At 44.0% G+C, this 25,834-nt stretch overlaps 1 protein-coding gene across 3 annotated transcripts in view; it reads right to left on the bottom strand.

Moving 5' to 3' along the window:
* The window catches only part of ZC3H18 (zinc finger CCCH-type containing 18), a 166,403-nt gene extending 150,086 nt beyond the window's left edge, over nt 1-16,317 (bottom strand). For all 3 annotated transcript variants that reach the window (XM_056525578.1, XM_056525579.1, XM_056525580.1), the window contains exon 1: nt 16,196-16,317. The gene's annotated coding sequence lies outside the window, so the exon portion shown is untranslated. The remainder of the gene's footprint in view (nt 1-16,195) is intronic.
* Between the last annotated feature and the right edge of the window lie 9,517 nt (nt 16,318-25,834).

Raw genomic sequence — 25,834 nt, 5'->3', positions numbered from 1 at the left:
ACGTTTAAAATTGTCATCTTCTGACCCCTATAACTTTTTTATTTTTCCGTGTATGGGGCGGTATGAGCGCTCATTTTTTGCGCCGTGATCTGAAGTTTTTAACGGTACCATTTTTGCATTGATAGGACTTATTGATCACTTTTTATTCATTTTTAAATTATATAAAAAGTGACCAAAAATGCACTATTTTGGACTTTGGAATTTTTTTGCGCGCACGCCATTGACCGAGCGGTTTAATTAATGATATATTTTTATAATTCGGACATTTCCGCACGCGGTGATACCACATATGTTTATTTTTATTTACACTGTTTTTTTTCTTATTGGAAAAGGGGGGTGATTCAAACTTTTAATAGGGGAGGAGTTAAATGATCTTTATTCACCTTTTTTTTTCACTTTTCCCATAGGGACCTATAACACTGCACACACTGATCTCCTATGCTGATCTCTGGTTTCTCATAAGAAACCAGTGATCAACGATTCTGCCGGATGACTGCTCAGGCCTGGATCTCAGGCACTGAGCAGTCATTCGGCGATCGGACAGCGAGGAGGCAGGAAGGGGCCCTCCCGCTGTCCTGTCAGCTGTTCGGGATGCCGCGATTAGCCGCGGCTATCCCGAACAGCCCGACTGAGCTAGCCGGGAACTTTCACTTTTAGCCGCGCGGCTCAGCTTTGAGCGCGCGGCTAAAGGGTTAATAGCGCGCGGCGCCGCGATCGGCGCTGCGCGCTATTAGAGGCGGGTCCCGGCTTCACTATGACGCCGGGCCCGCCATGATATGACGCGGGGTTACTGTGTAACCCCGCGTTATATCAGAAGAGCAGGACCAAGGACGTACCGGTACGTCCTTGGTCCTTAAGGGGTTAAAAAAGTTATACTTTTTATCACTAGCAAAATAAAACAAACATACATTGGGTATCCTTGTAATCGTATAGACTTACAGAATAAACATAATGTGTAATTGTTACCGAAAAGTGCACTACGTAGAATTGCAACCCCCTAAAAGTTAATGGCATTTTTTTGTGCCAATTTTGCAAACAAGCCATATAGATGGAAAATTGATGAAAAATTGGAAGAGTGAAGGATTTTAAAAAGGAAAGAAGGAAAAAATGAAAATGCTAAAAATTTTAAATCGCTGTATCATTAAGGGGTTAAAAAAAAATCTAACTTTCTAAACAAAATTTGTATATTTTAAATCAGAATATTCTGACCCCTCTAACTCTCTCATTTTCCATATAAGGGGCTGTATGCGGGCTGATTTTTCGCTCCGTGATCTGTAGATTTTATTGGTATCACTTTTGCATAGGTGAGACTTTTTGATCACTTTTTATTCCATTTTTAGGAGATGTGATGTGACCAAAAAGCAGCAATTTTGGACTTTTTTTTTTACGTTCACACTGTTCACTGTACAGGATAATTAACATAATATTTTGGACATTTACGTACGTACCAATACCAAATATCTTTATTATATATTATACAGCAACGGGAGAATACAGCAGCACACTGCTAGCACAAAGATATAGATAAAACATGAGTATATAGATACAACATGAGAAGCTATTCAGCCGTGGTGGGACGGTCCAAGCTATTTGGCAGCCAAATTGCAAGCTAAGTATCTCACTATTGCACCATAGCTGAATAGCTTCTCATGTTGTATCTATATACTCATGTTTTATCTATATCTTTGTGCTAGCAGTGTGCTGCTGTATTCTCCTGTTGCTGTATATTTAGCCCAGCAGCCTGCACCTGTAAGCCAGGTCCGTATAATAGTTTGGAATCAATAGCGCTGGACAACTTATTCCTTGTTTGTATTATAAATTATATATATATTATTTTGGAAACTTCACCCCTCAAGGAATGTAACAAGGGGTACAGTGAGCCTTAACACCCCACAGGTGTTTGAAGATTTTTCGCTAAAGTTGGATGTGTAAATGAATTAAATTTTTTCACTAAAATGCTGGTCTTTCCCCAAATTTTACATATTTACCAAATACCCCATGTGTCAACTGCACTGCGGGCGCACTACACTGCTCAGAATAGGAGTCACATTTGACTTTTGGAAAGCAAATTTAGCTGAAATGGTTCTTGGGGGGCATTTCGCATTCAGGAAGCCCCTATGGTGCAAGAACAGCAAAAAAACAAAAAAAAACACATAGCATACTATTTTGGAAACTACACCCCTCAAGGAACGTAACAAGGGGTACAGTGAGCCTTAAAACCCCACAGGTGTTTGACAAATTTTCACTAAATTTGGACGTGAAAATGAAAAATTCTTTTTTTCTTCATTAAAATGCTGGTGTTACCCCAAATTTTTCATTTTCACAAGGGGAAATAGGAGAAAAAAAACTCCCCAAGTACCCCATATGTGGATGTAAAGTGCTCTGCGGGTGAACTACAATACTCAGAAGAGAAGGAGCGCCATTGAGCTTTTGGAGAATTCCGTTGGAATAGAAGTCTGGGGCCTTGTGTGTTTACAAAGCCCACATGGTGCCAGAACAGTGGACCCCCCCCCCCCCCAACATATGACCCCATATTGTAAACTACACCCCCACAGAATTTAATAAGGGGTGCAGTGAGCATTTACACCCAACTGGGTGTGGGCATTTTTCATTTTCACGGAACACTGTTCCAAAAATCTGTTACACCTGTGCTCACTGTACCCCTTATTAAATTCTGTGAGGAGTGTAGTTTCCAAAATGGGGTCACATGGGGGTTTTCCGCCGTTCTAGCACCATGGGGGCTTTGTAAACACACATGGCCTTCATTTTTGGACACATTCTCTCTCCAAAAGCCAATGGAGCTCCTTCTTTTCTGAGCCCTGTTGCTCGCCCGCAGAGCACTTTACATCCACATATGGGGTATTTTCATACTCAGAAGAAATGGCGTAACAAATTTTTGGGGGCTTTTTCCTAACAGGGTAACACCAGCATTTTTGTGAATATTTTTTTTTCACATTTAACTAACGAAAATTTGCCAAACACCTGTGGGGTGTTAAGGCTCACTATACCCCTTGTTACGTTCCGTGAGGGGTGTGGTTTACAAAATGGGGTCACATGTGGGTATTTGTTGTTTTACATCAGAACCACTGTAAAATCAGCCACCCCTGTACAAATCACCAATTTAGACCTAAAATGTACATGGTGCACTCTCACTTCTGAGCTATGTTGTGCGCCTGCAGAGCACTTTGCGTCCATATATGGGGTATTTCCGTACTCAGGAGGAATTGCGTTACAAATTTTAGGGTCTTTTTTTTCCTTTTACCGATTATGAAAATAAAAATTATGGGGCAACACCAGCATGTTAGTGTAAAATTTTCAAAATTTTTTTACCCTAACATGCTGGTGTAGACCCCCACTTTATCTTTTCATAAGGGGTAAGAGGAGAAAAAGCCCCCCAAAATTTGTAACAATTTCTCCCGAGTACGGAAATACCCCATATGTGGCACTAAACTGTTGCCTTGAAATATGACAGGGCTCCAAAGCGAAAGAGCGGCATGCGCAATTGAGGCCTTAATTGGGGATTTGCTTCCGCCACCAATACCCAACGGCAGTGTTTCCCCACCAGCTGTTGCAAGACTCCCTGCATGCCTGGACAGTCAGTGGCTGTTTTTCTGGAGGCATAGTGTCGTGTTTTTAGGGTACATTCACACGGTCAGGGGTTTACAGAGTGTTTCTTGCTGAGAGTTTGAGCTGCAGCTGACAAACCTTCAGCTGTTGCAAAACTCCCAGCATGCACTGACAGACCATACATGCTGGGAGTTGTAGTTTTGCAACAGCTGGAGGCACACTGGCTGCGAAACACTGAGTTAAATAAACCAGTGAGCCTTCAGCTGTGGCACAACTACAACTCTCAGCATGAACTTATAGCTGAAGGGCAAGCTGGAGATACACTACTGCAACTCCCAGCATGACCTTTGGTAGTTTGTGCATGCTGGGGGTTGTAGTTATGCAATTGCTGGCGGCACACTTTTCATAGAAAAAATGAGCCTCCAGCTGTTGCCCAGCATGCACCAACTACCAAAGGGCATGCTAGGAGTTGTAGTAGTGCATTCTGCTGTTGCATAACAACAACTCCCAGCATGCCCTTTTGTGCATGCTGGGAGTTGTTGCTAAGCAACAGCAGGAGGCCAGCCTTACCTCCTGCTGCTGCTCTGCCGGACCCTGCCTGCCACTGATGTCTCCACTTCGGGGGCCCCCACTCCAGGTACTCACTCCTGGCACCCGCTCTCGCCCTCCAGAATAGGGGCAGAGCGGGTGCCGTTAGGGACGTCCCCACAGCAGGAATCCCGATTCGTCAGCCAGTAATGGCAGACGAATCAGGACGATCGTGAGGTTTCACCAGTGCCACCTCACTCCTGCTGCTATAGGGCGATAGGTGCCGTGTCGGACGGCACCTATCGCTCTTTTTTTCCAGGTCACCGGGGACCCGTTTGACCCGGAATTGCTGCAAATCACCGATCTGAATCCGGAGCCCCCCCCCCCAGGCATCCTGGTCCAGTCCCCACCCGGCGAACAGCAGGTTCTGGAATTCCCACAGGCGTACAGGTATGCCCTATGTCCTTAACTACCAGGACGTCAGGGCGTACACGTATGCCCTATTTCCTGGTGGTGGTGATGTCTGACTCACTGACCATAATTATGTCACCTGTGAAAGAATAAGGAAATCCTGAAAACATGACCCGTTGGGGGTGCTTGAGGACTGCGTTTGGGAAACACTGCATTAACGGGTTAAGGGGTTAAAGAAGTACAATAATAGAAAAGCATGGAAACATGGGCATCATCATGGGTATAATCGTTTTGATCCACAAATTAAAGAAAACATGTAATTTGAACCATAAAATGCACTGCGTAAAATCGAAACTCTAAAATTTGCAATATTTTTTGGGTTGAGCCTTACATTTTATGGGAGAATAAAATGTGTCAATACCAAGTACAATTGGTCTCGCAAAAAACAAGCCCCCATATGGGTCTGTGGATGGGAAAATAAAAAGAGAAAATTATGGATTTTAGAAGGCAAGGATGAAAAATTAAAACGCAAAAATGAAACTGTCTGTGTCCTTAAAGGGCTATTCCGGCCTTAGATATCTTATCCCCAATCCATTCTCCATGTAGAATACCGGGGGCTGCACAGAGATCGCAGGGGTCCCACCACTGGATAGGGGATAAGATGTCTAAGGCCGGAATACCCCCTTTAAGGACCAATGAGCTGTGTCTTTAAGGGGTTAACATTTCCCTATAACTTTCTTATTTTTCTGTATATGCAGCTGTATGAGGGCTTATTTTTGTGACAAAAGAATTTTTCTTTACACTTGCGCTGTTTACCCTTTGGGATCATTAACATTATATTTTAATAGTTCGGACATTTCCACATGCAGAGATAACAAGTGATTTCATTTTAATTGGGAGAAGGGCTTATTTTACTTATTTATTTTTAATTTTTAGCCATTAGCGGCAAGGTCCTGGCTGCTGATAGAACCGTGCACGAAGCGAGGGCAGCTCCTGCAGTCACTAAATGTCCATGGCGTATATGTACATCATGGTGCACTAAGCCCCAGGGCACCATGATATACATTAACATCAGAGGCTAAAAATGTAAACATTATTTTGGAATAGATGTGACTTTTTGATTACTTCTTGATCAATTTTTGAGAAGAGGCGATATGAGAAGGGGAAAAAAAACAGCAATTCTGCAATGGTTTTTATTTTAGTTTTACAGCATACACTATGTGGAATAAATAACATCATTTGCTTTGAAATGTTAAGGACACAGTGATACAAAATTGCTCATTTTTATTTGATAAAAAACTAAAACTCCCTATTACCCCCCTCTATTTAAATGTTTATATATACACACACACACACACGTTATTTAAATATATACTTCTATATTGCAGTGAATAGAGCTTTTACAGCAGTTAGAAGGCCAAAAGCAGGGATTATTTGGAGTATTAAGATGGCAGATGCATGTGTCAGCTGTAGTGAACAGCCAGCACCTGTCATTTATGTAACAGACAGCCTCTGAGCCCGATCCTTACATCCCGACCTGACATTTGAGAGAGAGAGAGAGATTATATATATATATATATATCTCCAACAAAAAATGGCGCAGCACTCCAACGAAGTTTCCCAAAAAAAACTGAGTTTATTCACCACGTTACCAACAGCAACGTTTCAGCTCAACACTAGAGCCTTTTTCAAGCATGCTTGAAACATTGCTGTTGGTAACATGTGGTGAATAAACTCAGTTTTTTTTTGGAAACTTCGTTGGAGTGCTGCGCCATTTTTTGTTGGATATCTTAAGGGGTCCCGATCAGACCTAGGACGCTGGGCACCCACATGCATTGTTTTGGAAGTGCTGCAACCACTCTGGTATTTATATATATATATATATATATAACAAACTGTGAAAAGGGATAAAGGTATATTCACACCCAGTGGAAATGTTACTGCTTTCCTGTAATTTTTTAATATGTATAGTGTTTTCTGCTCACAGGCCTGCAAAGTTCTTCATAAGAGTTGATAGACTAAACAGGTTTTGCACATAAAATGCTGGAGCTAAAAATGAACATGCTGGAAAAGCATATAGAGGGGAATTCATCAAGCTGTTTAGAACGTTTCTTTAAATCTAAAATTGTCACACAAAAAGTCTCTTCCCCTGCAACTTTTGCTATAGATCATATCTGAAAGTGAACTATTGTTTGCAGTGCTTTATAATGCAGGGGGCCAGGGGTGTGGAAAAAAAAAAAACTACTTGTCCAAGGGACTAAAACGGAGCAGATCATAACGATCCACTTGTCCTGGTACAAAATAATTTTAACCAAAATAGTATGTAAATAAGGTCTTTATTAATAAAAACTTGATAGGCAGACCAGTATTCCCCCCCCCCCCCCCATTAGGCGGATAGGGCCCCTGATAAGTAAGGCCGCCTTATGGAATACTGCAGTGCAAAATAACTTAACCCGAGAGCTGGGGAACCCCCCCTTCCCATCCCTACCCCGATCTTTTGTAAGGGGCCCCGGCAGGAAGGTGGCTTGTCCGCATGACGCGGCGGCCGACACGCCCTCCCCCCGTATCCCATAGACATACATGGATGGGGCATTTCAGCTCCCGTGTCATGCGGGGACGGAACATTCCCTTCATACCGACTGCTGGGGCCCCGTACAAGAGATCGGGGGTGCCCCAGCGGTCAGACCCCCGTGATCTATTACTTATGGGGATAAGTTATTTTGCACTACAGTATTCCTTTAAGTAGGTACTCCCCCCTTCAGGTAGGTATGTCCCTTTATCAGGTAGGGATCAAGTAGGTCCCCCAATGCCATTATATTCCCCCTTCTGATGTCCCTGTGCCATTATATTACCCCCCCTCTCTGATGCTCCCTGCGCCATTATACCCCCTTCCACCTCTGACGCCCCATGTCATTATGCCTCCTCTGATGCCCCCAGTGTCATTATATTTCAGCTCAACCCCCCTCTCCTCTACCACATTATTTACCAAACCTCCCCTCCTCTCTGATCCCCTGCTACCTGTCCTCCGTCACCATGTCACTATTGTTACTGGACCGCATCCTTGTTGTGCCTACACCAGGACGCTGTCGTCCTGCGCAGCTCGCTATAGGCTGCAACGCACAGCTGCAGTCTAAAGGAGTTTAGTTACAGGATAAAATTGATTGCCCTGTTTTATGTGAATTCCTCAGGCTTTTACCCCTGCTTGCCCAAAGCAGGGCTAAATGCCTGAAGAATACACCTGCCCGGCGCCTGGAACTGTATGTCCCTGGCGATACAATTTCCACATCCCTGAGAGGGAACTGATCCATTTTTCTCTGAAAGTCTCAATAAAGTCGCAGCACCGTGATTTACACACAAACTCACATCATGTCATTTCAGCCCTGGAAAGCAGAATAAACGGGTAATATGGGTGTAGGAGCCGGTAAATTCATCAAGTAGCATGTGACATTTGATGAATTTGGCACGGGAAGTTCAAAAACAAGGCGACTTTTCATTACTAAAATAGGATAAAAAGGAGACAAGAATTGATGAAAGCCCCTCATAGCCTCTGGAAGGAAACAGCGAGTATCCCCACTAAACAAAAGCAGGCACAGATCTTATAACTGTGTGTTAAAGGGCTTGTCCAGGATCAGAAAAACGCTTCTCCTTTCTGTCTGATTTGTCCATGACAACCAATCACAGCTCAGCTTTAATTTCTCAAACTGCACTGGAAAAAAGAAAGCTAAGCTCTAAACTTGTTGCTATGGGAAAATATAAGATTTGTCTCAGACACTTTAATAAATCTGGGCCATAGTCTATTAGAAAAGTGCATTAGTTTTCAGTACCCAATGAATAAAGCATACCATCATAACTGAATGTACAGTCTGGACTCTCAGCGCTCATTACATACACTGATTTTCAGCAGCCACTGTTGCACAGACCATTGATATTCAGCAATACACTGGGCCAGTTCCACTGCTCTCCTCCTTGACAGCCAATGATTTTCAGTGGGTAGTTACTTAGCCTGTTCTCTCTTCCAGCACTGTACATGATGGAACTTCCTTATCCTAAATGTATCCTTTAATAGAATGCTGGCCCATTCAGCAGTGCCCCCCCCCCCTTCTCCTCAATATAGGAGCATAGCTGCAGTAACCCCACATATAATGCACAGAGCTTAGACTTTCAGCTCCAGACACTGCCCCTGTGATCAGCTATTTATGCCTGAAGATAGGCTAAAAGTCAATTCTGCCTGGAAAAACTTCTGACTGAAATGCAGTGACCATTTAATGTTATTGCTAGAGATGAGCAAACTTACAGTAAATTCGATTCGTCACAAACTTCTCGGCTCGGCTCGGCGGTTGCTGACTTTTCCTGCATAAATTAGTTCAGCTTTCTGATGCTCTGGTGGGCTGGAAAAGGTGGATACAGTCCTAGGAAAGCGTCTCCTAGGACTGTATCCACCTTTTCCAGCCCACGGGAGCACCTGAAAGCTGAACTAATTTATGCAGGAAAAGTCATCAACTGCCGAGCCGAGAAGTTTGTGACGAATCGAATTTACTGTAAGTTCGCTCATCTCTAGTTATTGCTATAAGATCGGATGAGTCCTTCAATGTGTCACCAGCACAGACACCTCATAGATGCAAGTCCACATAGTGTCTCAACTATGGAATCCTCATTCCTACTGGCGTCACATTCAGTAAACAGCAGCCTATAAGCACTGCTTGTCAGAGACTGTTCAATAGAGGGACATAGAAAAAAATTAAGAAAATTGCATATTTTGTAGGTGGAAACAGCACAATGCTGTTTTTTGCAAGGCTTACTCACATTGACAGATCCATTTTTCAAAGCACCACGTTATTTGCCTGGTCCGATGCCATTCCAGTCTTGACTGCCCACGACTTTGTCACTGCCTCTCAAATCCACAGTGCTTTGCCGTAGACTGGAAGGCAATGCCCTTATGTATCTCTGTGAGATGCCGATTCAGCATATGATAGAAATATGAAGGTGGCAATGAAAAGGAAATGGCATTTGAATGGGCAAATAACGCCTTTAGGGTAACGTCACATGTCTCATTTGAATGCGTATTAAGTCAGCATAGCATAAAAGGTAACAGAATATACGGCACATGCGACCCTTAGTAGCAGTTACTAGGGATCAACCGATATCGATTTTTTAGGGCCGATACCGATAATCTGTGACCTTTCAGGCCGATAGCCAGACTGTCGCCGCCGCCCCCCCCCCCCCCCCCCCCGCAGAAGCTGCTGCAGATCAATGATTTAAAGCGGGCACTTTGTCGCCGCCGCCCACTTCTCTCCCCCTACCTGTGCTGGGGTTCTCCCTAGTCCAACAGCCGCTGCTGCCCTTCCCCCATCCCCGGTTTTATAATTACCTGTTCCTGGGGTCCACGCTACTTCTGGCTCCGGCGGCGTCCTGAGCTGTCACTGTGCGCACTGACTGTGACATCGCGTTGAGGACGTCACTCGTCATTGCGCTGCGCAGCTTGCAGGAGCCAGGAGTAGAGCGGACCCTGGGAACAGGTAATTATAAAACCGGGGATGGGGGAGGGAATGGGGCAGCGGCGGTGGTGGTCTCTGGCCGGGGAGGCAGGGCCGGGTTGGGGCATTATCGGCAAAGTAATTGCCGATACCAATAATGTCCAAAATCGTGAATATCGGCCAAACCGATAATCGGTCGATCCCTAGCAGTTATCAGTTGTTTTTTTTTTTTACTGGTAACAGCACCACATAGGTTGACTCATTGATCCTAGTAGGGGAAAAAGCACACAAGAGGTTGAAAGCCCCTCTTCTTCCCGCCATCAGAGAATTATCAATAACTACTCAGGAGCCAATGATGTTCGAAGAAACGGGAGAAAAATAACCTAATGCTATCATGGAGGGTTTGTAGAAAAAGTATTACATTAAAATCTTCCAATAGGGGACACCTCCCAACAGCAGACACTCCCAATAGGGGATAACCAGGCTTATTTTCTGGCCCTACCTTTTACAGCCAATACCCCAGTGAGGGTCCCAGGCTAGAGCTGGGCGGTATGACCAAAAATGTGTATCAGGGTATTTTTTGTAAATTATGGCGGTTCCACGGTATTTCCCCCCCCCCTCCCATCACCATGTGACCCGTGGGCGTTGCTTCTCTCCTCCGCCCCCACCCCGATAATTAATAGCCCCTGGGCTGTACTGTACTATCCTGTGCCCAGGCTGCAAAAATAAACTTTAACTCACCTTCATACGTTCCCCCGTTACCGTCCTCACGGTCCAACGATGCGATCCTCATGCTGCTTCCTGGGATGGGAACGTCACAGAGCCATCAGTCTATCACCGGCCGCAGCGATGCCCCGCCTCGGCCGGTGATAGGCTGAGCGCACTGTCATGTAAGAAGCTGCCCGCGGATCACATATGATTAGTTGCCAGATGTGGGTACAGCGCGCTGCGGCTGATAATTCATTAATTTGAGGGGTATAGGAAAAATTCATATCATGCAGAAAAACAATTTGGGTATTCGGTATGAACCGGTATATCGCCCAGCACTAGCCCAGGCACCCCCCTGCAGCAGCCCCAGCACAGAAGCAGAAGACCGCTGTTTAAACAGTGTTCTCCTGCTTCTGTACAACTGCCGGCCACATCATCCCCCCGACTTTATAAACCTCAGTGCCACATCATTTCCCACTGATCCACCCCCCCCCCCCGTGCTATTTCATTCCCTTTTTATTACCCTTTGAGTCTTTGCAAATTAATCTCCCCCTCTTTACCACCCCCTGTGCCATTTCTCTCCCCCCCCCCCCTCCCTTTATCCCACCTGTGCCATTTCATCCCCCTGTGGCACTTTATTTACCCTGGGCCAAAACATCCCTCCCTCACCTCTTGTGCCACATCACTTTTCCCTATCCCTCCCCCCCATACTTCTTATCTCGGCAGCAGGCTCAGGTGCAGGGGCTCTCAGTGGTTTGATGTTCTGCTGACGTCCTCTGCGTTGCACTCACTGAAAGGCTATGATAAGCGGCGGCGGCAGGTACTGACGTGTGGCGTTCCGGACATCACTTGTCAGTGCCGCAGCTGCTGCTCTCAGTAAGTGCAGTGCAGAGGACGTCAGGAGAACATCAAACCGCGTGAACTTAACATCAGTGTGAATGGGTAGAAGAAGAAAAAAAAAAGGGGGGGGGGGGAAGACAAGTTCAGCTCACCACTGTGCAGTACCGAATGAACAGAAGTCCCATATGGTGCAGAGAGTAGGGCAGGCAAACAGTGGGCCGGGTCCCGGAATCCAGTAGTCAAAAGGGTGGGCAAAAAGGCACAGGCCTCCAGCTGCTCCAGACATGAAAGAAAAAATGTATAAAACTTTCGAGCCTAATCTGGCTCTTAGTCGTGGCACAAAAATATACGGCATGTGCCCCTTATATAGTGTATAATCTAAATGAGCCCAACGGAACAAGGAGACCTGGGAACCGGAAAGTGAATGACGTGTTCAGTCCGTGCTTCGTTTAAACAAAGCCACAAAATACGGACTGGACACTAGGTAGTGGAGTGTGTGCAGGTGGCTGGGCGTCATATAATATCGCAACTAGTGTGCATATGGCCTAATACACATGATGAAAAAATTGTGTAGAACAAAAATAACCAACAAGTACAAAAAATATATATATATATATATATATGCATGTGCACAGTATATGTAGATTAAAATAGGTTATATTTGAAAGCTCCGAACATATGAATAGGGGCATAATAATGACAGTAAACAGATGATTGCTTTTTGTCATGCATTACAGATCTTGAATAAATGAGTGTATATAGAGGTCTCATTGACTGCAGAATTTTATCAGCCAGGTTCAATATATTTCTTACAAAATTTGTACTGAGTAGCTCCAGAACTAAAAGGAGATAATAAACGGGACATATACCATGTCATAAAATGTAACAATGTTCTGATACAAAGTAGTGGTATATAATACCAAAACATCGTAACAAATTATCTAGTAGTAAGTAGACCATGGAGCATGTCAGTGCCTAGTATATTGACAGGTATGTCCTCGCTCATTAGAAGTTTTGTGACAAGTTGTTGATCTCTGAATGTGATTTTTGTGGGAAGTGTTTCGAGGAGATGTGTAGGTCTTCCCTCTACCCCCACTATTGTCTGAGTATTTTGTGACAAGGCATGCTGTGGAACATATTTCTTCTGAATTATACTTGTGGCTGCCCCCGTGTCCACTAGAAAAGAGAGATTGTCACCAAAGATATTTCCCTTTATCTGGACTGAGGTACCCTCCCCCGCTGAAGACATTATGGGGACGGGGTAGCCTGCTTCCTATTGGTAATTTACCATTTGTTGCCATGCTGCCTGAGAGTACTGCTGATTCTGCACTGTCCCATTCTGCTTGTCCCTCTGCAGCTTCCTACATTCCCTTTTAAATGTCCTGGTTTTCCACAATAGTGACAAGTGAAGTTATGCTTTAAGGGGTATTCCAGGCCAAAACTTTTTTTTATATATCAACTGGCTCCGGAAAGTTAAACAGATTTGTAAATTACTTCTTTTAAAAAATCTTAATCCTTCCAATAGTTATAAGCTTCTGAAGTTGAGTTGTTGTTTTCTGTCTAACTGCTCTCTGATGACTCACGTCCCGGGAGCTGTGCAGTTCCTATGGGGATATTCTCCCATCATGCACAGCTCCCGGGACGTGACATCATCATTGAGCAGTTAGACAGAAAACTTCAGAAGCTAATAACTATTGGAAGGATTAATATTTTTTAATAGAAGTAATTTACAAATCTGTTTAACTTTACGGAGCCAGTTGATATATATAAAAAAAGGTTTTGCCTGGAATACCCATTTAAGTCGAGTACCGGTGCCGGCTCCGCTATTTTGACTAACATACAATACTTCCTTTGTTCCCTTCTTTATCATTTTTGTATTCTGTTCTAACCCTCTTGCGTTTCTGCCAGCAATGTATGGCATGGATATATCAACGTAAGACTGTCATATAATGTCATTATAGATGGTAATGTTACCAAAAAATCATGTATAGTGTACAAGCATATGTCCGGCATTTTTGTACTTGTTGGTTATTTTTGTTCTATACTATTTTTTCATCATGTGTATTAGGCCATATGCACACTAGTTGCGATATTATATGACGCCCAGCCACCTGCACACACTCCACTACCTAGTGTCCAGTCCGTATTTTGGGGCTTTGTTTAAACGAAGTACGGACTGAACACGTCATTCACTTTCCGGTTCCAAGGTCTCCTGGTTCCGTTGGGCTCATTTAGATTATACACTATATAAGGGGCACATGCCGTATAGTTTTGTGCCACGACTAAGAGCCAGATTAGTCTCGAATCGCGTTGGTTGCCTTTCCTTTTTGTGTTTTATGACCATGGATATCCAATGTTTTTAATCTGATGGAATAAAAGTCAAGCTTTATACATTTTTCCTTTCACGTCTGTGGAGCAGCGGGAGGCCCGTGCTTTTTTGCCCACCCTTTTGTCTACAGTGTGAATGGGTCTCCGCGAGACTTGTTCACACTGCAGAATTTCAGGGGCAGACAATTTTGCTGCTGAAATTGTTCCGTGCAAAGAAAGAACATGTTCATTCTTTGCACGGATTCCGCGAGCACTGCATAGCCGTCAATGGTGACTGCTCAGTGCCCCGCGGCCCTAGCGCTGAAGCAGCATCGGCGGCGGCCGCCAGGCGCAAAGGGGCCTTACTGGTACAAGAACAATGTCCAGATGGATTAAAATGCTATCTGTGAGGCCTGTCAGTTCACACCAGGAGTGCCATGTCTTCATACCATCTGTATACCTTCATCTGCAGTCTAAGGCAAGGTTCACATCTGCAACAGAGGTCTGTTCGTGAGTGGAGATTCCGCAGTGTGAACGCACCCTAAGGCTAGGTTGACATCTGCATTCGAGCTCCATTTGCAAAAACTGTTGAAATTACGGGACATGAGCGAAGAAAAAAAGATATTGCAAGCGGTCAATCCAGAAAGACCCCATTAGAGTCAACAGGATCTGGTGATGTCCATTGTGCAACAGACCATCCGGCTCAGTGATTATATGTCAGAAATGGAGTCTGTGACAGAGATCCCGAACAGACCTCTGCCGCAGATGTGAACCTTGCTTAGACTGCAGATGAAGGTATACAGATGGTATGAAGACATGGCACTCCTGGTGTGAACTGACAGGCCCCACAGATAGCATTTTAATCCATATGGACATTGTTCTTGTACCAGTAAGGCCCCTTTCACACTACCATTGTCACCCTGCTAAATCTTCCATCATGAACTCCTGTCTGAAAGTCCCTAATACAGTCGTCAAAATATCCCATTCATGTCAATGGGATTTTTGACCATCCTGCAGCACCAGTTATATCCCATTATGACTAATGGATGTTATTTTTGATGGCACAAAAGACAGTGCATGCGCTAATTTTTGTCCCATCAAAAATAACGGTGGAATAACGGCCATCAAAATGTTAACATTGAAGTCTATGGGTGAAGGATGTTCACAATTGACATCCGTTAGTGCCCGTTATTTTAACGTTCGTTATGATCCGTTATTTGCACTGTGCATGTTCAGAACATGGAAATGAAATAACAGATGAAATAACGGGTGATAAAAGATGGAACATATCCGTTATTTTGACAGAATGCCCGATAAAATAACGGACAATTGGTTCAGTCATTTTGACTATTTGTTTCTGCCTTGAGCATCATTGGTGCTTAGTTATTCATAGTTCACTGATGTAGGGATGGGGAGGGGCTTTTAACCTCTTGTGTGTTCTTTTGCTGTCCCTGCTGGGATGAATGAGCTAACCCTGTGATGCCATCATAGAGACCAGTTTTTCCCTCTGATTGTCCTTCCTGGCACTGCAACAAACTTCCTCTAATATTTACACAGGCTATAAGTCCATTTGTGCCAGCCAAAGCATTACTATTAGTAGTAGGAAGGGCTCGGGCACCCCGCACCCCCGCTAAAAATAGAATGGCATATTCAAGTACAGACTTGTAGCCTATGTTGAAAGAACTGCAGTACTTGTACAATGGCTGTGGACCCTTAAGAGCCCCTCATCACCTCTATTAATCAGAACCATTGCATAATACATCTCCCACTATGCCGGACTAGTCGCTAGAAGTATTAAACAGTCCGCCAAATGGGAAGCACCTAAACTAGGAGGATGATGGGGGAGGATGGCAATACAAGAAGCTGGCATTACAGGGCAACTCTTACATTGGGCCACCGTCACCAAAAGAGGTAAAAGTCACTTACAGGGGGCACAGAACAGACATATCCAGCATCACTGAGGTGCTTTATAGTGGGGGGAGGGAGAGATGCATTCCTATGGTGCCATCCTCCTGTCACATCATGTGGACTTCCTAGAAGACACAATATGGGGCGTATGTGCTCATACAGGTTCCACTGACCTCCAGGAGCCTCCCCAAACCTCTATACCTCCTCCCCCAACATAAAAAGATAACCCCACCGGGCCCCATACCGGCCTGCAGGCCCTAAGACAGGAAGAAGCCCAACAATAATCCTGAGCACAGAGGAGGCCGCCATCATGTCCTCCCCCCAAATACAGGGCGCCCTCCTCCCCCAAAGTAGGAAGGGCTCCTACGGACTGTTACTGCGGCCATGACAGTACAGAGAACCGGCGCCAGCCAGTAGACAGCACTCAGCCCCCCCGTCACATCAAACCTTACCTGAGGCAGGAGGACCGGAGACGACACCGGGCTCCTCTCTCACACACGGGCGACAACAAGTGACGGGATCCCGCTCCTGGCGCAGGCGGCCTCACTGACGTCATCACCCGGCGACGTCTGCTCGCTGCACGCGTTAACCAGTGCCGTGCCGACAGCTGCGTGTGACGTCACCCCGAGGTCTGTCCAACGTGTTGGCTGGATCCTCTGTGTACGGTGGGATAGGGGCAGCTTTGGGTCATTGTCCAGCTTTAGGCATATATCCTCTCAATACAACCGGCTGGGGTCATGTATAGGGTTAGGAACCATATAGGAAGTAAATAATACTCCCAGATCAGAAAGAGTAACATTTCTTTCTATACTAACATTCAAGACAATCTCTAGGGCAGTGGTCTTCTACTTGTGGACCTCCAGATGTTGCAAAACTACAACTCCCAGCATGCCCGGACAGCAGTTGGCTGTCCGGGCATGCTGGGAGTTGTAGTTTTGCAACATCTGGAGGTCTGCAGGTTGGAGACCACTGCTCTAGGGCACTATTTCCCCACCTTTGACTGTCAGGGAATGCTGGGAGTTGTAGTTTTGCAACATCTGGAGGTCCGCAGGTTGGAGACCACTGCTCTAGGGCACTATTTCCCCACCTTTGACTGTCAGGGAATGCTGGGAGTTGTAGTTTTGCAACATCTGGAGGTCTGCAGGTTGGAGACCACTGCTATAGGGCAGTATTTCCCCACCTTTGACTGTCAGGGAATGCTGGGAGTTGTAGTTTTGCAACTACTGCCATGTGAACATATGCTTGAAGTAGTAGTTTTGCAACAGCTGGAGGCACCCTGGTTGGGAAACACTTCAGATGTCCGGGCATGCTGGGAGTTGTAGTTTTGCAACATCTGGAGGTCCGCAGGTTGGAGACCACTGCTCTAGGGCACTATTTCCCCACCTTTGACTGTCAGGGAATGCTGGGAGTTGTAGTTTTGCAACATCTGGAGGTCTGCAGGTTGGAGACCACTGCTATAGGGCAGTATTTCCCCACCTTTGACTGTCAGGGAATGCTGGGAGTTGTAGTTTTGCAACATCTGGAGGTCTGCAGGTTGGAGACCACTGCTCTAGGGCACTATTTCCCCACCTTTGACTGTCCTGGCATGCTGGGAGTTGTAGTTTTGCAACATCTGGAGGTCTGCAGGTTGGAGACCACTGCTATAGGGCAGTATTTCCCCACCTTTGACTGTCCGGGAATGCTGGGAGTTGTAGTTTTGCAACATCTGGAGGTCCGCAGGTTGGAGACCACTGCTCTAGGGCACTATTTCCCCACCTTTGACTGTCAGGGAATGCTGGGAGTTGTAGTTTTGCAACATCTGGAGGTCTGCAGGTTGGAGACCACTGCTCTAGGGCACTATTTCCCCACCTTTGACTGTCAGGGAATGCTGGGAGTTGTAGTTTTGCAACATCTGGAGGTCTGCAGGTTGGAGACCACTGCTATAGGGCAGTATTTCCCCACCTTTGACTGTCCGGGAATGCTGGGAGTTGTATTTTTGCAACATCTGGAGGTCCGCAGGTTGGAGACCACTGCTCTAGGGCACTATTTCCCCACCTTTGACTGTCAGGGAATGCTGGGAGTTGTAGTTTTGCAACTACTGCCATGTGAACATATGCTTGAAGTAGTAGTTTTGCAACAGCTGGAGGCACCCTGGTTGGGAAACACTTCAGATGTCTGGGCATGCTGGGAGTTGTAGTTTTGCAAGAGCTGGAGGCAGCCTGGTTGGGAAACACTTCCCTAGGGCCTCCTAGACCAGAGCCCCAGGGGTATAATTTGGAGGAACAAAGATACAATAGTGCTAATCCCAACATTCCCTGTCAAATATGATGTCATGTGACCCCTCCACCTCAAAATATATTGGGGGAAATTTATCAAAACCTGTCCAGAGAAAAAGTTTTCAGAGGCCTTTTTAAAAATGAAAGAAGCGATCTGATTGGTTCCTATGGGTAACTCGGCAACTTTTCCTCTGGACAGGTTTTGATAAATCTCTTCCATTAGGACTTTCACAGCAATTGAGCCGCGTTTGTTTTTCTCACCAGAGTTGCCTTTCCGTAGAAGGAAATGGGAAAGTTGAGTTTGGGTTGGTATTATTACCGCTGTCACCATTCTGCAATTGGTGTGATTGGTTACACATGCCCGCCTATATTTCAATATCACCTCCCTTTTGGGAGAACTGCCAGAAGTGTATCCATAAGGGAGGAGAAGTGTAAGTCCTTCCTTTATAGTGTTGAGCGGCATAGGCCATATTCGAATTCGCGAATATATGGACGAATATTCGTCATATTCGTAATAGTCTCGTTATATTTTCGCATATACGAATATTCGCGCATGCGAAAATTAACATATGCGAAAATTTGTATATACAAAATTAACATATGCAAAAATTTGCATATGCGAAAATTCGCATATGCAAAGTTTCGCATATGCGAAAATTCGCACACCAGTCTCACACAGTAGTATTAGAGCCTTCTTACACCACATAAGCTGGAAGCAGAGAGGGGTGATCACTGTGATGTGTACTGTGAAAAAAAATAAAATAAAATAAAACACGAATATTCGTCATTACGAATATATAGCGCTATATTCGCGAATATTCGTGAATTCGCGAATATGCGATATTCGCGAATAAAATTCGAATTGCGAATATTCGCGAGCAACACTATTCCTTTATATGTCCTATTCCTTTTGAATACACTTCTGGCTTTGGCTCAAAAACTGCAGTGGCAGATATCCAAAAACTGCCAGAAAAATAACCAAGTTGAAACCTAGCCTAATGGGGAGAAGCACCGGCCTATTGGGGGCGGGTAACTTCCCAACTATGGACATACCTACCTAATGTAACGGCTATCGGAGACATACTTTATAGGAAACCTATCTATTTAATGGGAGACCTACTTACCTACCTACTTACCCTGTCACCAGGGGGGAATTATTACCATTTGGGGATGGGCAGTTTGTATAGAGGTGAGGAGGGTGCTGAACCGGAGGGTCTAAGATGCATGCACAGTCAATTCTGCAGGATTAAGTCGTGGATTGTGAAAGTTGTGAGGGTGGTTTAGGCCAGATGGAGAAAAAAAATAGAATGACTGACTATAGAAGACATCATCTGTCTTTTGGATGTGACAGCACTGTATATTTACTACTGATGTTCAGCTCAGACCTTTACCTGATAATAGACCCAGGTAAGGGGACCTTTTCTAAAAAGTAATTAAGTATCTCTGTCCTAGACTAAGACTAGGTTCACACTACAGAATCTCCGGGCTAAAAATTTCCGCCCGGAAATTCCAAGTGCGGCCAGCGACTGAATCAGTTGGCGCTAGGATCACGCAGACACTACAGTCTCCAATAGACTGCAAAGTGTTCCGTAAGTATTTCCGCCTGAAGAATGAGCAACACCATTCTTCAGGTGGAAAGTTTCAAGCGGATTATTCATTCACAAATTCCGCTTCACAAATTCCGAAGTGTGAATTTGTGAACGGTAACCCATTCACTACACTATACATTTTAGTAAGCGTAATTTCTGCCTGCAATTTCAAAGCGGAATTGCAGGCGGAAATTCCGTAGTGGGAACCTAGCCTAAAGGTACTAGACTTAGCACCACAGGACTCGACTGGTCAATCAGCAAAGATGTTCTGCTCCTGGCGCGTTTCAGTGTGCACGACTGATGGCTCTGGCTCTGCCTCCATGGTTGCATGTCAGCCATTGACTCAACACAATGAAGGAAGTTTGTCAACTTTTGTTACACATGGCAACCAATCGTGTTTCTGCTTTAATTTCCCATTTCCTCTGAAAAGCAATCTGGAATCTGATTCGTTACTATAGGGAACTGCATTTTTTTCCCTTTACATGAATCTAATATGACCACACAACCAATATTTTACCTGAGCAGGTTAAAGGGGTTATCCCACAGGAAGAGGAGGGGGGTTCAAAACTATGCCCATTGTGTGGGATATAAAAATACAAACCTTTACTCATCTTCAGTGCTCCCGTGGTGCCTCCAGTTAGTGTTGAGCGCAAATATTTTAAATGTGGATTTTTACAGCGAATATCGGCACTTTGCGATTTCGCAAATATTTAGAATATAGCGATATATTCATAATGATGAATATTCGTGTTTTTTTAATGCAAATTTATGCGAATATTTATGTGAATATTGGCACTTCCAGACTAGACTCTGATCCCTCCTTTCTTTTAGGTGAAAGATATAATTGCACATGTGCACTGTGCAAATTTCATTACAAATTTTCACATAGAAAAGAAGAAAACACACATAGCAAATATGCAAATTTCACAAACATAGGACGAATATTTGTCCATATATTTGTGAAATATTGCGAATTTGAATATGGCCCCTGCCTCTCATCACCACCTCCAGTGTCCTGCTCTGATCCCACAATGCGATCGTCTTTTTGAGCTGTAGAGTAACTGTTGGATCCAGTAAGCACCAGGACCCAATGTGTCATACTGACGCTCAGCGGATCGCTTGCCAAGGCGGGACATCGAAGGCATTGTGGGAGCACTGGAGGTGAGTAAAGGTTTATTTTTTTATATCCCACACAATGGACACAGTTCTGAACCCCCCTCTGCATAACTCCTTTAAGAAATGAAAGCTGTTCTGTTATTGGCTCCTATCCTCTTGACTGGTTGCCTAGCTCTGATTGTTTCCTATGGGTAACAAGGTTGACTATTTCATTACTTTTAATAACTATAAATATATATATATATATATATATATATATATATATTTGTGGTCAGGCCAACTATCAGAACGAACCTGGAACCTACCTAACCTGAGCTAAGCAGTCTGTGTTGTGCCATAACTGCTGCGACAGATATGCCTAAAAAGAGGGCATACCCTGATAGTAGAATATGTGGTAAGGGTAGGGTGGGAGGGACGACCAACTGAGAGCGTCAGCTAGAAGTGAGTACGAGGGCTGTATTTATGGAGCCAAGCTGCCCCTCCCACAAATACGGCTAATGATTAGCCTACCACTTGTGGTCAGGCCAACTATCAGAACGAACCTGGAACCTACCTAACCTGAGCTAAGCAGTCTGAGTTGTGCCATAACTGCTGCGACAGATATGCCCAAAGACAACATTAGGTTAGGTGCAGTGAGTATTTATTGAAACTGCGCGACTTACAAAACCAGCAGCTTAAATGCCAACATCATCTCAACATGCGGATTTGGTATGTATCTAGAGTAACAGGTGGACTTCCACCGACCCATTCTTTTTATAATGTGCACCGGCATGTTATTTTTGGAGGCTGCTGATGCTTAACAACACTCGAACGTGGTTCATGAAAACCGTGATTGACATAGGGCTCCCCAAGATCGAGAATAATGGGGAGTCTGGAACTTGCTTGTCAATGACTCCCAACCATTCTCGAATGACTAACACTGGGCACCATACATTGCCGATAGGGAAGTATCTCACTAAATCTACCTGACCGGGAGAGAGTGTTTTGGAGGAATGTATTGAGAGGACATAGCAGTTATCACTCCAGGCAATCTGAGCCTTACGCAGGAAGGTGGCAGAGGAGTTAGCTCTACCAAACTCCCCTGGCCTAAGGAACTCGTAGTATGCCATGTAAATCGCAGTCTTAATCATCAAACTACGAACCCGCCCAAATGGCAAACCATCCAGCGACTGTGATATTGACCTGAAGAGCTGCCCGGAGACCGGTTGCCGCTTGACCCCAGAGGCTGTATGGTGTTTGCTAATCCCTTTAAGGATAGCGCGGACTGGGTGAGCCAAAAATACTGAGGGTCTATCTGGAATTTAGCGAACAATCTCCGAGCTGTGCTGTATATTCTGCGGGTGTTGACGGAGAGTGACTGTGCCACAAGTGTTTGAGCAGAGATTATGTGTCGTGTTAGTCCATCATCAATGACCTGCGATGAGGCGCCAGGGTAGCTACAGTGTCGGCTTCTGGGCACACCTGGAAGAAACGAGTCGTGTCACCGCGAGACAAAGCATCTGCTGCGACATTTCTGCGACCACTAATATGCTCCCAAACAAACCTAAAGTGATGGATCAAAAGAACAAATGGAAAAACCAGCGCTCGGAGGCAGTATAAAACATAATAACAATCAAACCAAAATATAGCAGATTGTCACTGAGATAAACTTACTTCACTAGGGGAGATGTGTAGGTACAGTTACCTTTCACATCATCCCCTTCCAGGAGAGTATGACAAAAAGGCCCGGAGGTCCGTGGATAGATAGGGTAGGGTTTATTGCGACGCGTTTCGGAGGGCTTACAGGATCGCCTCCTTCCTCAGGCATATATCGTAACAAAGTAATAACAGCCCCCTTAAATACATACCATGTCCAGGGTAGAGGAGTGTTAATTGGTTCCTGTGTTCTAATGAAAGGATGGTTTGAGGACCTGCAGATCACGTGTTCCAGGGTCACGTGATCATAGATCACGTGATACCCAGAGGTATAGTGATTACCTCCTAAGGGGAGGAAAACCGGAAGTCCCGGCAGTGTGACCCGCGACCACGTGACGAGAATCACCACGTGATCGAGGATGACACGCCAGCCCTCCAGACAGGTGCGTTCCACGCTGGAGCGCACCAATGCGCAGGCGGAGATGGATAGAACACTCAACGCCTGCGCACCAGACGTGTCGGCGACCCGATGCGCTCCAGAATGGAACGCACTGAGATAACTATCGGTAAATTGTTAGAGAACCAAAAACGCCCATCCTACGGACATGTTTACAAAAAGGGAGGCAAGTAATACATTAAGAAAAACATGTTCAATTAAAAACATACAATAATAATATGGTATAATATAAAAAGTGTACAAATGTAAAAATATATAAATATATAGCGTACACATGTACATGCAGGTGCATGGACATACGCACATGCATGTACAATGCATAAAACACTCAATCACACATATGTAGACATACACACCCATATTCTCATATGTATATATATATACACATACACATACATACATACACATTCACATATACTTAGAAATACACATACACACATACACGTACTAGCACACATCTACACAAATACATGCATACACACATAGAAAATACATATACCAGTGTACATACATACACGCATGCACATATAATCACACATAAATATCACATTAAACACATAAAGCATATTCTAACATATCACATCTCAATCACAGGCATGTAATTAATTAAACATTATAAAAAGAAAGAGAATAACAAATTATATATATATACACATATACATGTATCCATGTGTATATGCACACATACGCGTAGATGCACGCGTGTGCACATACACATATATCCACATTCTTCCATATAAAAGGATAACTCAAATATATTCCACAATATATGCATGTCCTATAAAATACGCGTCAATTACTTGATGCATAAAGGAAGAGAATCAATATACTTGTTCTAAGGATTCGTTTAACCCCCGGGGCATTAGGGTGTTCAATTTAAAGATCCAAAACATCTCCTTATTACATAGTAGTTTGTAATTATTATTTGGAATCTTTTCAAGAGGTGTTATTCTTAGTAGTGTTGGATCTCTATTGTGTTGAAGGTTAAAATGCCTAGATACACTATGGAGGTTGAAGCCATGGCGTATATTGAATCTATGGCCATTGATACGCCGTCTTAAACTCGTAGTGGTTCTACCAATATATCTGAGGTCACACGGACACTCCAGTAGGTATATGATATAACCACTAGCACAGTTAAGATATTCCTTGATGTGATAGGGTTTACAATCAGCTACGGGAATTTCGGTTCTCCTGTGCATAATAATGTCACAACATTTACAATTCTTAAGTCCACATTTGTAGGCCCCTGTGATAGCCTCACCTCCAAAGAACGTACCCACCTCCCTCCGTGGGGTAGATTTCTTTTTTTGTTGTTTAGTGGGTATTGATGGTGCAATGAGGTTTTTTAGGGTCTTTGATCTTCTAAAGATGCATCTAGGATTTTTAGGGACTATTTTCTCCATAATGGGATCCTGTTTGATGAGGTCCCAATTTTTAGAAAGGATCTTTTTAATGTAGCCATGTGAGGTATTGAATCGAGTCAAAAAGGCTAGATCCAATCTCTCTTGATTGTCTCCGTGAGTGGCGGATTTCACCTGTAGGCAGTCATTTTGTTCAAGTTGTAAAATCCTGTCACTAGCATCTTTTATAAGTGGTTCAGGGTATCCTTTCTCCCTGAACCTATTTTCTAGAGTCTTTAATTGGGAAGAACATTGTAGGTCAGAGGAACAATTGCGTTGTATACGCCTCATTTGCCCGTATGGGATATTGGCTTTCCATGATTTTAGATGACAACTAGAAAAATCTAGATAACTATTTGCATCCACCTCCTTAACCCCTTAAGGACACAGCCCATTTTCACCTCTAGGACGCAGCCCTTTTTTGCACATCTGACCACTGTCACTTTAAACATTAATAACTCTGGAATGCTTTTACTTATCAATCTGATTCCGAGATTGTTTTTTCGTGACATATTCTACTTTAACATAGTGGTAAATTTTTGTGGTAACTTGCATCCTTTCTTGGTGAAAAATCCCAAAATTTGATGAAAAAATTGAAAATTTTGCATTTTTCTAACTTTGAAGCTCTCTGTTTGTAAGGAAAATTGATATTCCAAATATTATTTTTTTTGGATTCACATATACAATATGTCTACTTTATATTTTAATCATAAAATTGACATGTTTTTACTTTTGGAAGACACCAGAGGGCTTCAAAGTTCAGCAGCAATTTTACAATTTTTCACAAAATTTTCAAACTCGCTATTTTTCATGGACCAGTTCAGGTTTGAAGTGGATTTGAAGGGTCTTCATATTAGAAATACCCCATAAATGACCCCATTACAAAAACTGCACCCCCCAAAGTATTCAAAATGACATTCAGTAAGTGTTTTAACCCTTTAGGTGTTTCACGGTAAAAGCAGCAAAGTGAAGGAGAAAATTCAAAATCTTCATTTTTTACACTTGCATGTTCTTGTAGACCCAATTTTTGAATTTTTACAAGGGGTAAAAGGATAAAATTTATACTTGAATTTGTAGCCCAATTTCTCTCGAGTAAGCACATATCTCATATGTCTATGTAAATTGTTCGGCGGGCGCAGTAGAGGGCTCAGAAGCGAAGGAGCGACAAGGGGATTTTGGAGAGTACGTTTTTCTGAAATGGTTTTTTGGGGGCATGTTGCATTTAGGAAGCCCCTATGGTGCCAAAACAGCAAATAAAAAAAACATGGCATACCATTTTGGAAACTAGACCCCTTGAGGAACGTAAAAAGGAATTAAGTGAGCCTTAATACCCCACAGGTGTTTCATGACTTTTGCATATGTAAAAAAAAAAAAAAAAATTTCACTAAAATGTGTGTTTCCCCCCAAATTTCACATTTTTGCAAGGGTTAATAGCAGAAAATACCCCCCAAAATTTGTAACCCCATCTCTTCTGAGTATGGAGGTACCCCATAAGTTGACCTGAAGTGCATTACGGGCGAACTACAATGCTCAGAAGAGAAGGAGTCATATTTGGCTTTTTGAGAGCAAATTTTGCTCGGGGGGCATGTCGCATTTAGGAAGCCCCTATGGTGCCAGGACAGCAAAAAAAAAACGA

The sequence above is a fragment of the Hyla sarda genome, chromosome 6 (assembly GCF_029499605.1).
Source record: "Hyla sarda isolate aHylSar1 chromosome 6, aHylSar1.hap1, whole genome shotgun sequence".
NCBI lineage: Eukaryota > Metazoa > Chordata > Amphibia > Anura > Hylidae > Hyla > Hyla sarda.
The sequence above is the reverse complement of the archived record's forward strand: the minus strand, read 5'-3'. Positions and strand labels throughout refer to the sequence as shown.